We start from the raw sequence: 15,279 nt of genomic DNA on the forward strand, positions 1-15,279 counted from the left end.
ATTCATAGATTATAGTAAAATATGGATAGTTTGGATAATGAACACTAAGATCCTTGTTGCTGTAAGACTGAAAATTACCAAAAAACCCATGAAGAAAACACAAATGGCCATTTAGGAGTTTTAGCCTCTAGGTAAATTGGTACATTGTCTTGTAGATGGTCTTCCTCCTGTAAGATAGTCTATCAACCAAAGAGTGAGGTTAACTTTAAAAAATAAAAAATTATTTTGCCATTGGACAATTTGACCTTCTGCTTTAAAAAAACAAAAAGCCAGTACAATTTTAGCTAATTTGTTTGCCAAAACTGCATACTGATAGCAGATCAGTCTGCATGGCACACATTTCTGGAACAGCTGTGGCCCAAAGACCAATGCCAAATTGACCACCGAAGGACAAAAGAGGACTTATACGTGTTAAATAAGGAAGGACAAACAAAATACCACATTTCATATTGAGGTAAGCACAGCAAATAAAATGTCATAATAACTTTTTAAAATGTTAACACTTGTCAATATTTCACATAAATATGCAAACTTTACCTGTGAAAAATTACTACCTAATTCATAGTAAATTTGGTGTTGTAGAAAGCTGGTATACCCACATTCATGAAGGCATTTTATAATATATAGTATGACTACTAGGACTTAAGGATATGCCTAAAAGGAAAATTAATTCTGCAACTATTTAAGTTACATCTCTATTCTCAAATGGTTTTAGGGTAAGAAGAAAGCACCACCTCATATTGTCAAAATAACACAGCATTAACACATAGGTGTCAAAAAGAATGAGGTCATTCCATAGGTACAGATATGGAGTAATTTTCAAGATGCAGTAAGTGAAAAAAGTAAAATACAGAATGATATGTAAAGTATGCTACCATTTGTGAAGTTAGAACACAGGATATGTATGTTCATATATGCCTGCATGTGCATAGGATTTCTAGAATGTTCCAGTTTCCAGAACAAGAAACTGCCTAGAAGAGGTTGCCTCTGCAGGGTGAAACCAGGAACCTGAAGGATTGGAGTAGTGATTCTCAAATTTGTGTATATGTTTGAATTAACTAGGGATCTTGAAACAAACAAAAAAAACTATAATGAGATATGATTAAAATACAGAAAGTGGCACATATTTGAAGTGTACGGGGCCGGGGCCAGTGGCTCACACCTGTAATCCCAGCACTTAGGCAGGCCCAGGCGGGCAGATCACCCAAGGTCAGGAGTTCAAGACCAGCCTGGCCAACACGGCAAAACCCTGTCTCTATTAAAAATACAAAAATCAGCTGGGCATGGTGGTGGGCACCTATAAACCCAGCTACTCAGGAAGCTGAGGCAGGAGAATTGCTTGAACCTGAAGGAAGAGGTTGCAGTGAGTTGAGATCATGCCACTTCACTCCAGCCTGGACAAAAGAGCAAAACTCCATCTTAAAAAAATAAAATAAAAATAAAGTGTATAGTTTGATCAGTTTGGACATATGTACGCACCAGTGACAGCATTGCCACAAGTAAAATAACGAAAATATCTAACACTTACAAAAGCTTCCTCAGGCTCCTATGCTCCATGGTCCCCATCGCAACAAACCTTTCCAAGGAAACCACTAATATAATTTCTGTTCTTGCAGATTAGTCTGCATTTTCTAAACTTTTATAAAGATGAAATCTTATCTAATATATTCTCTTTTATCTGGCTTTTACTCAGCAGATTTTAAGATTTATCATGTTGGGGCATACATTAATATTTCTTGCTATGAGTAACATTATATTACATGGATATATTATGGTTTATTCATTTATTGATGGATATTTGACTTTTTTCAGTTTTTGAATGTTACAAATGAGGCTGCTACACATATTTATGCATACTTTTTAATAAATGGACATATACTTTTATTTATCTTGGAAAGACATCTAAGGATGAAATGACTAAATTGCATGGTTAGGTATATGTGCAATTTTTAAAGAAACTGCCAAACTATTTGTCAAAGTAGCCATACAATTTAGCATTCCCACCAGTGTATGAGAATTCCAGGTCCTCTATACTCTCACTAACACCTGATATGGTCAACATTTAATTTTAGCTATTGTAATATGCATATGCTGGTATTCCATCATACTTTTAATTGTGTTCCCCCAATGACTATAATGTTGAACATCTTTTTCTGTGCTTATTTGCTTCCATATTTCTAGCTGTTAATATTCTGTTCATTTAAAAAATCAGGTTATTTTCTGAGTTTTGAGATTTCTTTTTCTATTCTGGCCACTGGTGTTTATAGAATATATGATTTGCAAATATTTTCTTCTAGGCTGTGGCTTGTCTTTTCTCTTTCCTAAACAGTTTCTTTCTAAAAGCAGAGTTTTTAATTTTGATGAAGTGCAATTTATCCATTTATAATTCTATGGATCATGCTTTTGGTGCCATATTTTAAGATCTTTGCCTAACCCAAGACCACAAAAGTTTTCTCCTAATTTTTTTCTGAAAGTGTTATAGTGTGAGGTTTTATGTTTGTGTCTATGATCCATCGAGTTAATTTTATATATGAATGAGTTATCAATTGTTCATTTTTGTGCTTATGAATATCTCATTATTTCAACATTACTTGTTGAGAAGACTGTCCCTTCTCCATCACATACATGTGGGTCTGCTCTTGGACTCTCTACTCTATTGATGTGTTTGTGGAACTTGACACCAAAACTATACTGTCTCGATTATCCTAGCTGAATAAAAGTATTAGTACTTTTGACATTAGAATTAGTACTCTATCTTTTTTTTCAAAGTTGTTTTGGCTATTCTAGTTCTTTGCACTTCCATATGAAATTTAATATTACTTTGTCAATCTCTACAAAGAAGACTCCTGTGAGTTTGATCAGGATTATTTTAGATCTACATATCAATTTGTGCACACCTGACATCTTAATATTGCATCCTTCAAATTATGAACCAGTATATCTTTCCATTTCATTAGGTCTTCTTTAATTTCTCCCAGCAATGTTTTTGTAGTTTTAAGTATATACATCTTGCATATCCTTTGCCAGATTTACCCCTACTTTGTATTATAGTAAATACTGCTTTTTAACTTCAATTTCTGATATTCATTTATAATAGATAGAAATACAATTTATCTTTTTATATTGATCTCGTATTCTGTGAACTTGCCAAACACTTATTTGTTCTAGTGGGTTTTGGAGATTTGGGGTTTTTGTATAGATAATCATGATGCCTGTACACAAAGATAGTTTTACTTCTGTCTTTCCAATCACAATGACTTTGATTTTTCCTGACTTACTGCAACGGCTAAACCTACCTGTACAATGTTGAATTAGTAGTGGTAAGAATGGGCTGGGCACAGTGGCTCACGCCTGTAATCCCAACACTTTGGGAGACCAAGGTGGGCGGATCACCTGAGGTCAGGAGTTCAAGACCAGCCTGACCAACAAGGGGAAACCCTGTCTCTACTAAAAATACAAAATTAGCTGGGTGTGGTGGCCCATGCCTGTAATCTCAGCTACTCGGGAGGCTGAGGCAGGAGAATTGCTTGAACTCGGGAGTTGGAGGTTGTGGTGGGCCAAGATCGAGCCATTGCACTACAGCCTGGGCAACAAGAGAGAAATTCCGTCTCAAAAAAAAAAAAAAAAAAAGAATGGACTTATTCTTTATCTTACAGAAAGCATTCAATTTTAAAGGTCAAAAATAACCTTTACCAGACTAAAGGTTCTCTTCTATTCCTAGTTTGCTGAGAGTTTTCAAGAATTGAGGTTGAATTTTGTTAAACGCTTTTTCTGTGTCTGCTGAGATAATCATACAGTTTTTAGTTTGTCAGTATGATCATTACATCCATTGAATTTCAACTGTTAAATCGACCTTGCATTCCTGAACTAGGCCCTAGTTATTTATGTCATATATTATCGTTTTTTAAATTCAATTTCCTAAAATTCTCTTCAGAATTTTTCCATGTATATTCATGAAGAATATTGATCTTTCTTTAGTTTTAGTATCAAGATAAGGCTAGTCTCATAGAATTAGTTAAAACTCTTCCCTCCTCTTCAATTTTCTAGAAGATTTCGGGTAGAATTGTTATTATTTCTTCCTTAAATGTTTGGTATCATTCACTAGTGAAACCATGTGGACATAGAGTTTTCTTTGTAAAAGGTTTTTAACTACAAATTCAAAATCATCAGAGTATCTGTTTTCTCTTGAATGAGCTTTGGTAGATTCTGTATACAAGAAATTTGTCCATTTTGTTTAAATTGTTAAAATTTTAAGCGTACATGTTCACAATATTCCTTTATTATCTTTCCTTTTAATACCTGTAGAATTTGTAGTGATATTACTCCTTTCATTCTTGATTATGGTAATTTATATTTTCTTTCCTTATTTTCTTGGTCAGTTTGGCCAGCAAACGGTCAATTTTATTAATCTCTGCTTTTTGTTTCATGGATTTTTCTCTACTGCTTCCCTGTTTTCTAGTCCATCCATTTCTACTCTGATATTTATTATTTTCTTTTTTCTACTGCTTTGGGTTTCATTCACTCTTGTCCTAGTTTCTTGAGATGGAAGATGAGGTTATTGATTTAGGACTTTTCATTTCTAAAGTAGAGATGTAGCACTATAAATTTCCTGGAAGTAATGTTTCAGCAGAATCCTGCAAGTTTTTATATGTTGTATTTTCGTTTTTATTCAGTTCAAAATATTTTCTAATTTCCCTCTTGATATCTTCCTTCCCTATCTAAGCAAGGGATGTTTAGACATGTGTTATTTGACTTTCAAATATTTGGGGACTTTCAAGATATCTTCCTGTTATTTTTTCTAATATAATTCTATTACGGTCAGAGAGCACACTTTGTATGACTTGAATGCCTTTAAATTTATTGAGACTTCTTTTGCGTAGAGTGTATGATCTTTTAAACATTCTGTGTGTACTTGCAAAGAAGGCATATTCTGCTAATTTTAGATAAATTTTCTTTTTTTTTTTGAGATGGAGTCTCGCTGTCACCCAAGCTGGAGTGCAGTGGCACGATCTTGGCTCACTGCAAGCTCTGCCTCCCGGGTTCATGCCATTCTCCTGCCTCAGCCTCCCGAGTAGCTGGGACTACAGGAGCCTGTCACCTCACCTGGCTAAATTTTTTGTATTTTTAGTAGAGACAGGGTTTCACCATGTTAGCCAAGATGGTCTTGATCTCCTGACCTCGTGATCTGCCCGCCTCAGCCTCCCCAAGTGCTGGGATTACAGCCGCGAGCCACTGCACCTGGCCTAATTTTAGATAATATTTTCTAAACATCAATTGGGTCAAGTTAGTTGATACTGTTGTTCAGATCTTCTGTGTCTCTACTCATTTTCTCTCTACTTGCTCTATCAATTATTAAGAAAGGGATATTAAAATTTCCAACTATGATTGTATATTTGTCTGTTTTTTCTTATACTTCTGCCAGACATAAAGATGTAGGACTGTATATTACCTTGAAGAATTGAGCCCTTTATTAGTATTAAATTATCTACTTTATACCTAGTAACATTCTTTGCTCTGAAATCTACTTTGATATTAACACAATAACTTAATTTTTTCAAAATTATTGTTAATATGCTACTTTTTATCATTGCTTTACTTTCAACTTACGTCTTTACACAGAAAGCACATTTGTTACAGGCAGCATATAATCAGGTCTTACTTTTTAATTCAAACTAACAATCTCTGCTTTCTGAGATATTTAGTGCATTTATATTTAATGTGATTATTGATATAGTTAAGTTGAAGTCTGGCTATTTGTTTTCTATTTGTCCCATCTGTTCTTTGTTCTATCTTTCCTCTTTCTTGCTTTCTTTTGGGTTTTCTTTAAATGATTTCGTTTCATATCCTTTGTTGGTTTATTAGATATAACCTTGTTTTGTTATTTTCGTAAATGACTTAGGATTTATAGTAAGTATCTTTAAGTTGTCACAATCTGCCTTCAAGTGATATTAAACCTTTCAAGTTAGTATAAGACCCTCAAAATAATATATTTTCATTTCTCCCTTACAGCCATTGTGCCATTCTTGTCAAACATTTTATTTTTTACATAAACTGTATTCTAATTGTTATCATATTTGTTTAAAAGGTTAACTATCTTTTAAAAATATTTAATAAAAAATTAATCTACTTATCCATGTAGTTCTTATTCCTGGGCTCTTCATGCCTTTGCTTATGTCCAGATTGACATCTGGTATAATTTTCTTTCTGGTTGAGGGACTTCCTTTAACATATCTGTACTGCAGTTTGCTGGTGGTGAATTCTTTGCCTTTTGTGTGTCTGAAAAAAATCTTTATTTTGCTTTTGTTTTCTTGAAAGATATTCTTGCTGGGTAAAGAATTCTAGTTAACAGAGTTGATTTCTCTTTCAGTACAGATGATCCCCAACTTGCAATGGTTCAGCTTACAAATTTTCAGCTTCACAATGGTGCAAAAGCAGTAGGCATTCAATACAGTCCTTGGCTTATGATGGTGTTATATCTGGACTTAGACACTTTTGACTTATGATATTTTCAATTTATGATGGGTTTATCCAACCATAACCCCATTGTTAGTCAAACAGCACCTGTTCTTTTAAAATGTTGCTTCACTGTCTCCTCATTTACTTTGTTTCTGATGAGAAATCTGTTCTCATCCTTATCTTTGTTCCTCTTATGTAATATGTCTATCATTCTCTGGCTGTTTTAATATTTTCTTTATATCACTAGTTTTGTGCAATTTGACTATAACATAATTTGGCATTATTTCTTCTTGCTTTTTGAGCTTGGGTTTGTTGGTCTATTTTGGATTGTGTTTACAATTGTCATTAAATTTGAAAAATTTTTAGATTTTTTTGGGGGGTATATTTCTTGTCCCGCCTCCCAACTACCTTTAGGGTCTCCAATTACACAGATATTAGGCCACTTAAAATTTTCCCACAACTGACGTGCTTTCAATTTTTAAAAATTTATCTTTGCTCCTTGTGTTTCATTTTGGATAGTTTCTATCACTATGTCTTTCACGTTCACTAATCTTTTCATCTGCCATTTCTAAACTGCCAATAATCCCATCTAGTACATTTTTCATTTTACACTGCCATTTTCATCTTTAGAATTGTGACTTTGATTTTTGGTAAATCTTCTACATCTCTCCTTAATTTCTGGAATGTATGGAATGTAATCATAAAAAGTGTCTGAATGTCTTTGTTATTAATTAGGATATCTATGTGAGTTCTGACTTAATTTCAACTGATAATCTCTTCATTATAGGTCATATTTTTCTGCATCTTTGCATTCCTGGTAATCTTTAATTAGATACTAGGCATTGCCAATTTTGTCAAGTACTGAATTTTTTAAATTCTATTTATAAAGACATAAATATAAGACATGTGTTGAGGTTTCTTTTGGGATATAGTTAAGTTACCTGGAAATAATTTGATCCTTTGGGAGTTTGCTTTCAAGATATTTTAAGTAGGACTGGAACACTATTTAGTTGAGGGCTAATTTTTCTTCACTACTGAAGCAAAACCCTTCTGAATACTCTACCAAATGCCTTCTAAATCACAAGGTTTTCCAGTCCAACTGATTACAACAGGCATTATCCCTGGGTGAGCACAAGGTACTGTTTGTTTCCCCCTAATCTTTTCAGGTGCTCTTCCCTGCAGCCTCTGGTACTTTCATCATATGGATTCCCTTAGCAAATCAAAGCTGAACACTCAAAAGGGATCCTCTATAAATCTTCGGAGTTCTTTAGGATCCTCTGTAGATCTCTGAGTGCTTTTTCCATGTAGCTTTCACCTCTCCTATTGTCTGTCCTATGAATTCTCACTGTCTTGGTCTCTGCAAACTCAGCTCCGACCTCTCAACTCAGGGAGTCTGGTGGACTCTGCCTGTATTCTCCCCCACTGCCCTCATTTGTTTCCCATCCCTCAGAGATTATTGTCTTTTGTTGCCTGATATCCAGTATCATAAAAAGCATTGTTTTGCATATTTTGCATGTTTCTTAGTTGTTTCAGGCAACAGGGTATATTCGGCCGCAGCTTTACCTTTACTAAAAGCAATGTCTTTCCAGGGGAACTTCTAAAAATTCCAAAGCCGACACCACACTCCATACCAATTAAATCACAATCTTTGGGAATGGGACACAGCCTTCAGTAATTGTTAACATTCCCCCCTGGTGATTCCAATGAGCAGGCAAGTTTAGAAATGGAAGACAGATGTGTGGATGGATACTTTTCACCATATACTCCTGTATAACTTTTCAATTTTTGATGTATGTATTATTTATTTAAAATTAATTTCACATTACAAAATGAGACTGTGATAACCCACCAATGAACAAAAACAAAATAACTGCTGGTCTAACATTGGTACTTTGGGAACCCATTATGAGTTGGTTAAAAAATATAATTATGCTGATTTTTAAATCAATGTAATTTATGTATGGTCAGCTGTGCAATATTTTGGAACTATCATGGGCTTTAATTTCACTTATCAAATGCATGAATAAATAGATGAGTAAGTGGATCATCTACAACCATTTTCACATTCTGGCTTTGTTACTTTCTTAACCTCTCTTCACCTGCAAATCGGGGAGCATAACATCTGCCTCACAGGGCCACTCATTCATTGAAAAAAAAGTATTGAGTCACTGCTATGAACAAGGAATTGAAGAGATAGCAAAAAAAAAAAAAAAAAAAAAAAAAATCCCTGTCTAATGAGTGATGAGGGTAAAGGGAAAACTGGGAGTCGGGGTGAAAAGTGGGGGAGAGAATAAGAAAAACATGCAGTATATTAGATGTTGATAATAGTGCTATGGAAAATAAAAATAAAACAGAATAACAATAAGAAGTATTACTATAAGGATTAAATGAGAAAATGCATTTGAATTACCTAAAATAGTGTCTGGCACATAGAAGACAGTAAATATAAGTGCCTTTAAAAGTATATCTAAAACAAGTAAAAATATTTTATCCTCTTAGATTATATTTTTTCTGATTTATTCTACCTGTCTGTATAATCCTAATTCAGAATAATGTGGTCCAAAAAAGAGGATTTTTCTCAGTGACTGAACGCTAAAGTCGGTGGAGAAATTGACTAGAATATTACTTGCAGTTCTATTATAAAACTATATCTGACATCAAAGAGAAATGTTAGGCTTTAGTGAGTCCATTATCACTTGTTTAAAAGTGTAACCTATTTTTAAATATCCCTTGAACAGACTTATTGAATCCCATGAGTTAGGCTTGTTGAAGGGAAAACATTTTATCATTCACTGAGAGGTACTGGTGAATATATTCAAAGCAAAAGTTAATGGGGAGGATAATTTGGCATAACATGGACCCTAATTAATTTACCAGCTGCCATATATTTTAATCTTTATATACAAACACCTGATAATGTTGAATCCCAGCAGCCTAAACAGCTGATATTATTTACTCAAAGGCTTAATTTACTACAATATTAGAGAGTGACTGTCTTTTGAGGTCATTAAGAAGAAAGTCAAGTGAGCTGCGCAACCCCTAGTAAAACGACAACTATAACATACATTCAAGCTGATGTCCTTTAAGTGTGAACCATGTCATATTAACAAAATTTTACATGAACATAGGAGAGAATTAGGTGGTGGTTGTTTTCACATGCAAACGAACTTGTTGCAACATCTTGGAAGGTATTTTTTTGTACATTTATAAAGGATTTGCTGTCCATGGGCCCAAATTCTGGATGGTATTTTTCTAGGGTGTATTCCTCTTCCCACAAATTGCATATAACTACTAAATTCGTGCGCTTAATATTTTTTTAGAAAAGAGTGTAATAGTTACATCTCTAAAAAGCATACTTAATAAGATCATTTAAATATCTTTCACATAACACACACAAGACAAATAATTTCCCAAGTAATACAGTGAAACATTGTGAAACATTTTACTTTTCTATAAGAACATTATATTCATTTTGCCCTGGCTAGATCACTGGTATCATTACTTATGCTAGTCTCTAGGAGGGGAAAAGAGGGATTTTATTGAAATGATTTACTTGTGTCAGGCCTGGAAGTGAACTGAAAGCAATGGCAGTTCTTATATAAAGGACGGCATAATTGAATTATTGCCTTTTAAGTGATTGAAAACAGTGGTGCATATCAGGGCCGTCTCTTCGAAGATGTTACAAAGAGAAGTCAGGCCATGTTGTTTACTTTATGTCTAATCCCTGTTTCCAGCAGAACAAAAAGTGCAAAGAATTTGTTTAGCCTAGAAGCCCACTGTGAGAATTTCTAAAATGCTGTACCCTGAAAAGTGAGGATGACTCACCAAACAGGTCAAGTGATTTCGGTATCACAAGCTATGACAGTATCTTGTAATGCTAGTTCTGTCACATCCCAATGGAACAGACTGTAGTTTTAGTAGACTTACCTTTGGATTTAATAGGTAGATAAAATGGGTACTGTTATTGAAAGTCAGTCTTTCTAACATCTAATGCTAAATATTTTTTCTAGGCAAAAAAAAAAAAAAAAGTGCATCATTACTTTATTTGATCTTTAAAACATCTCCTCTGACTACTTTGTAACCATCAATTTCAGAAACAGTACACGTCAGAGACGCAATCATGGCCAGAAAATTGGCAAAACAGGATCACTACAATGATTATCGTGCTCTGCCAAAACATTCAGAACCATTTGAAGTCATTTGGACTGTTTATTCAAACTCTAGACAAGCAAAACCAGCACTCTTATCAGTACTGAAACTGGTTGCCCTTCCTCCATCTTTGAAACTAAAGTGCAAATTTCTGAATGCTCAAAAAGCAAAACTTTCCCTTCCCCTCACATTCTCCTTTGCAAAACCACTGTTCCTAACACAGTCCTCTTTTACTGCAATTACTAGATTGATGGCAATTATATGTTTTCAGGTCTGTCTCCACTACTACGCTGCTGGCCCTTGATTGAAAATAATAATAATACTTTCTTAATCTAGGCTGGTGTTCTCAGACTTTAGTCTAAGAACTAGAAGCACCTGGGGGGTTCATCAAAGGACAGATTGTCAAGCCCCATCCTAGAGTTTCTGTCTCAGTAGGTCTGGGGTGTGGCCTGAGAAGGTGCTTCTCAATATGTTCCAGGTGCTGCTGATGCAGCTGAGAACCACTGCCCTAGGGGCATGTTTGCTGGAGCAAGTCTGCATGTCTTGAACCCTGCCCAGCTACTTGCCAGCTGTGTGCTCACGGGCAAATTACTTCACTTTTTCATGCCTCCCTTTTCTCATCTGTAAAATAAGGATATCAATATGATCAAGTTCTTAGAGTTACTAAGATTAAGTGAATTAATACACAGAGAGCTTAATTGGTACCTGACACATAAGTGCCAATAAATGTTTATAGATAACAGAATTAAACTATCTTTACTGTTATTATTGAGCATCAAGATCACATGTTCCAGAAGCTGCTTACGTGATCATAATCATTTTAGATGAACTTGAGACTACCAGTCTCTATAACTTGCCATGCTTTGTGTAAACCTTCCTTCCTTATACATGCCGGAGACGAAATTAATATTAAGTGTTATTTCAATGTACATTTCTCTCCTAAATACAGACCTGGCAAAACTGTGTTCAAGGAGAAAATGTCAAATCCATTAAAATCAGATATAATTCGTAAAAAACAAAATATATAAAGTTGTTTTTGGTCATTAATTTGTTCATTTTTATATCACATCTTACTGAGACTTTGTAAATAACTCCTTGTCACAACATTTTTCTAAAGATTGATGCAGATGTATTATAAATTACTGGAAGACAATGTATCAATATTCATAACTTCCACAAAATACTTATTAATGAAAACTTTAGATAATACAATTTAGGAGGTATTATAAATCATTAATTTTAATTTGAGAACTGAAATATACAATCCATTTTGGAAAAACAAAATGACTCTAACTTAATCTTTGAAAAAGCTTTTAGGTTTTAGTTTATTTCTAATTATTTGACTTAATCTTATTGATTTTTCTTTGCAGTAATATACATTTCGGGTTCTGTATAATCATTAGAAACTTAAGTAAACTGTACCACTGAAAAATCCCAAAAACTATTATGCTTAGTTTTCTAAGTTGTATGACTGTGACAACCAAATAAAAAGTCTGACAAAGTACAGATTATTCAGCTTAGAAAAAACATCAGTAAACTGTGAGGCAGGCAAAAATATTCTTCATACAAAGATAGAAAGAAAGACATAGCAAGAAAAAAGGGATAATTTACAACCATAAGTTAATTGTGAATAACTCTATCAAACTCATTGGTCTGGCACTTCCAGTTCATACCATTTTATAAAATAAATGCTTCCTCTAAAAAGCTGTGGATAAATGAGTAGCATTTTAAGTGCAGAAACACATCTTGCTAACTAAAAATTTTGTGGTGACCCCTTCTATAATTTGAAAATAAATTAGTTCTGTTTAACGCCATTCCTTCTTTCTTGCTGTTGTTGCCAACGGATTTTGATTTTATTAAATTAACATATTTTATTTAAAAGCAGACTTTTTTTGAGATGGAGTTTTGCTCTTGTTGCCCAGACTGGAGTGCAATGGCACGATCTCGGCTCACCGCAACCACCACCTCCCTGGTTCAAGGGATTCTCCTGCCTCAGCCTACCAAGTAGCTGGGATTACAGGCATGCACTACCATGCCCGGTTAATTTTGTATTCTTAGTAGAGACAGGGTTTTTCCATGTTGTTCAGGCTGGTCTCAAACTCCCGAGCTCAGGTGATCCACCCACCTAGGCCTCCCAAAGTGCTGGGACTACAGGCGTGAGCCACTGCGCCCAGCCCAAAAGCAGACTTTAATCTGGCTACCAAACAAATCTGCTTCCATTATATGCATGTAGACTTTTACACTAAGTCTATCTTTGCTAAAGATTTAAAGAAAATTATTTCTTTCCCAAGAAGCTGTGCATTCAGATTCTTTATCTATATCTGGGCTTTGGTATCTTCCATACAGTAAGCAACTTCTATAAAATAAAGATGTGGTGGGATGGATTAGATGATCTTGAAGATTTACTATGGTTTTAATGATTTATAAATCTGTAAATATATAAACAAAAGTAAACTTTTTTTTTTTTTGAGACGGAGTCTTGCTCTGCCACCCAGGCTGGAGTGCAGTGGCCGGATCTCTGCTCACTGCAAGCTCCGCCTCACGGGTTTACGCCATTCTCCTGCCTCAGCCTCCGGAGTAGCTGGGACTGCAGGCGCCCGCCTTGTCGCCCGGCTAGTTTTTTGTATTTTTAAGTAGAGACAGGGTTTCACCGTATTAGCCAGGATGGTCTCGATCTCCTGACCTCGTGATCCGCCCGTCTCGGCCTCCCAAAGTGCTGAGATTACAGGCTTGAGCCACCGCGCCCAGCCAAAAGTAAACATTTTAAAACAGCTGTTTTGAAAAATCCCAGTACTAATTGCAAAAAACCTACAGTTCTAGACCCATGTCTTCTACTATTTGGGTGGCACTGGGCAAATCACTTGAGCTCCTGCGGCCCTAACTGGTGCACTGTTATAATGATAAGGATAAACTAGATTAACTCCTAAATTTCATTCTAACTTCAAAATAAATACTTCCTAGAAAACCAATTAATTGTATTCTGGAAGTTTAAAATCAAAATACCAGGGTATGCTTTAGTATATAATTTTAAAATATGTCTTTACTATTTATTTGATATGTGAGAAAGAATAAAGCACATACTAATAATTAAATATAAAGTTATTTCCATTTTTACAGGATTGTAATATTATAATGTGTTGCTCTATATTCCAGAAATAAAATTCACTCGAGTTCTGTCTCTTTGTTCTGATATCTATTATAGTCTGAACATTTCAGACTAGAACAGACAGTGTTCAGTTTGAACACTGAAGATTCACGTGTTGAAACCTAATCACCAATGTGACAATATTGAGAGGTCAGGCCTTTGGGAGGTGACTAGAATGAGAGGGTGGAGCCCTCATGAATGAGACTAGTGCCCTTATGAAAGAGCCTGAGGAAGCTTACTTGCCCTTTCCACCAAGAAGGTACCATTTATGAAGCAGAGTGCATGTCCTCACCAGACACTAAACCTGCCAGTGCCTTGCTCTTAGACTTTCCAGCCTCCAGAGTTGTAAGAAATAAACGTTGTTTATAAGCTACCCTGTTTATGGTCTTTTGTTATAACAGCCCAGATGAACTAGGATACATCTAAGCACCATCGTAGTCCTGGATCCTATCCCTCCAAGCAGAGGTGATGCAACTGTCCTTCTCTATCTCAGAAGCCTAGTCTGCTCTGTGACTCCTCTTACAGAATGTGGGTCTCAAGGGGAACACTGTGGGTCAGTGGGAGCAGGGGGCAGCAAATGTTTTTCTGTAAAGGGTCAGATAGTAAATATGTTAAGTTTTACAGGTCATATGATCTCTGTCAAATATATACAACACTGTCATCGTAACACAAAAACAGCCACATATAATACTTAAACAAAACAAAACAAAAACAGACCATGTTCCAATAAAACTGTATTGATAAGCAATACAATTTACTTTCATATTATTTTCACATGTCAGGAAATATTACTTTAAAAAACTTTTCCAACCATTTAAAGAGGTAAAACCCATTCTTAGCTTTGGGCTGTACCCAGCAGGTGCCAGGCTGCAGTTTGCCAACCCCTGCTCTAGGCTGTTTACCTGATTAGATGTGTGCCCCACTGACCCTGCACTGCTCCTAAGGAAACATGCTTTGAAAATTCTACAACCCAACCCAAAGCTGTGTTAGAACCAAACACCACTTTCTTTCCAGCACCCTAAATTATTAGGAAAGACCCAGGAATTATTCACAAACCATGAACTTCTTTAGCAACTATGCCAAAATATTTACTTCTTCATTATGCTGACGTAGATAAAACTTCCCACAAATTCCCAGAATATTAGATTTGCAACTTCCTTTCCTAAAGTCTCCTTCCTCACCTAAACTAATAGAGTACACTTGAGCTCTGAACAAAAAGGGCCGTATCCCACTGCGTTTATGTCCAAACTTCATGTGTTTGAAAGTTTTATTCAGTGCAAGTGGTTTTAAAATCACTTTTATAGAGACTTTTAGTATGAATTTTGGACCAATAGGGTGATATAAGCCTTTATATTTAATTCCCTGACCTACTAATATGAACAAGAAAACAAGAGAAACTCAAGAAATGAGGGAGGGTGCCAAGTATATATTACAATATTTCAGCCACACACAAGTAAGGAGTAAGGGCAGCACCAGTCAGCATGCCATCCATCAGCATGTAAGGAAGAAAGATACCTGGGGTGGAAACA

General features: G+C 35.2%; 1 protein-coding gene across 1 annotated transcript in view; it reads right to left on the reverse strand.

Moving 5' to 3' along the window:
• TBX20 (T-box transcription factor 20) overlaps positions 1–15,279 on the reverse strand; it is a 54,743-nt gene that overhangs the window by 4,971 nt on the left and 34,493 nt on the right. The window lies entirely within an intron of this gene.

This window comes from Trachypithecus francoisi, unplaced genomic scaffold (assembly GCF_009764315.1).
Source record: "Trachypithecus francoisi isolate TF-2019V2 unplaced genomic scaffold, Tfra_2.0 Lachesis_group4, whole genome shotgun sequence".
NCBI classification, from domain to species: Eukaryota; Metazoa; Chordata; class Mammalia; order Primates; family Cercopithecidae; genus Trachypithecus; species Trachypithecus francoisi.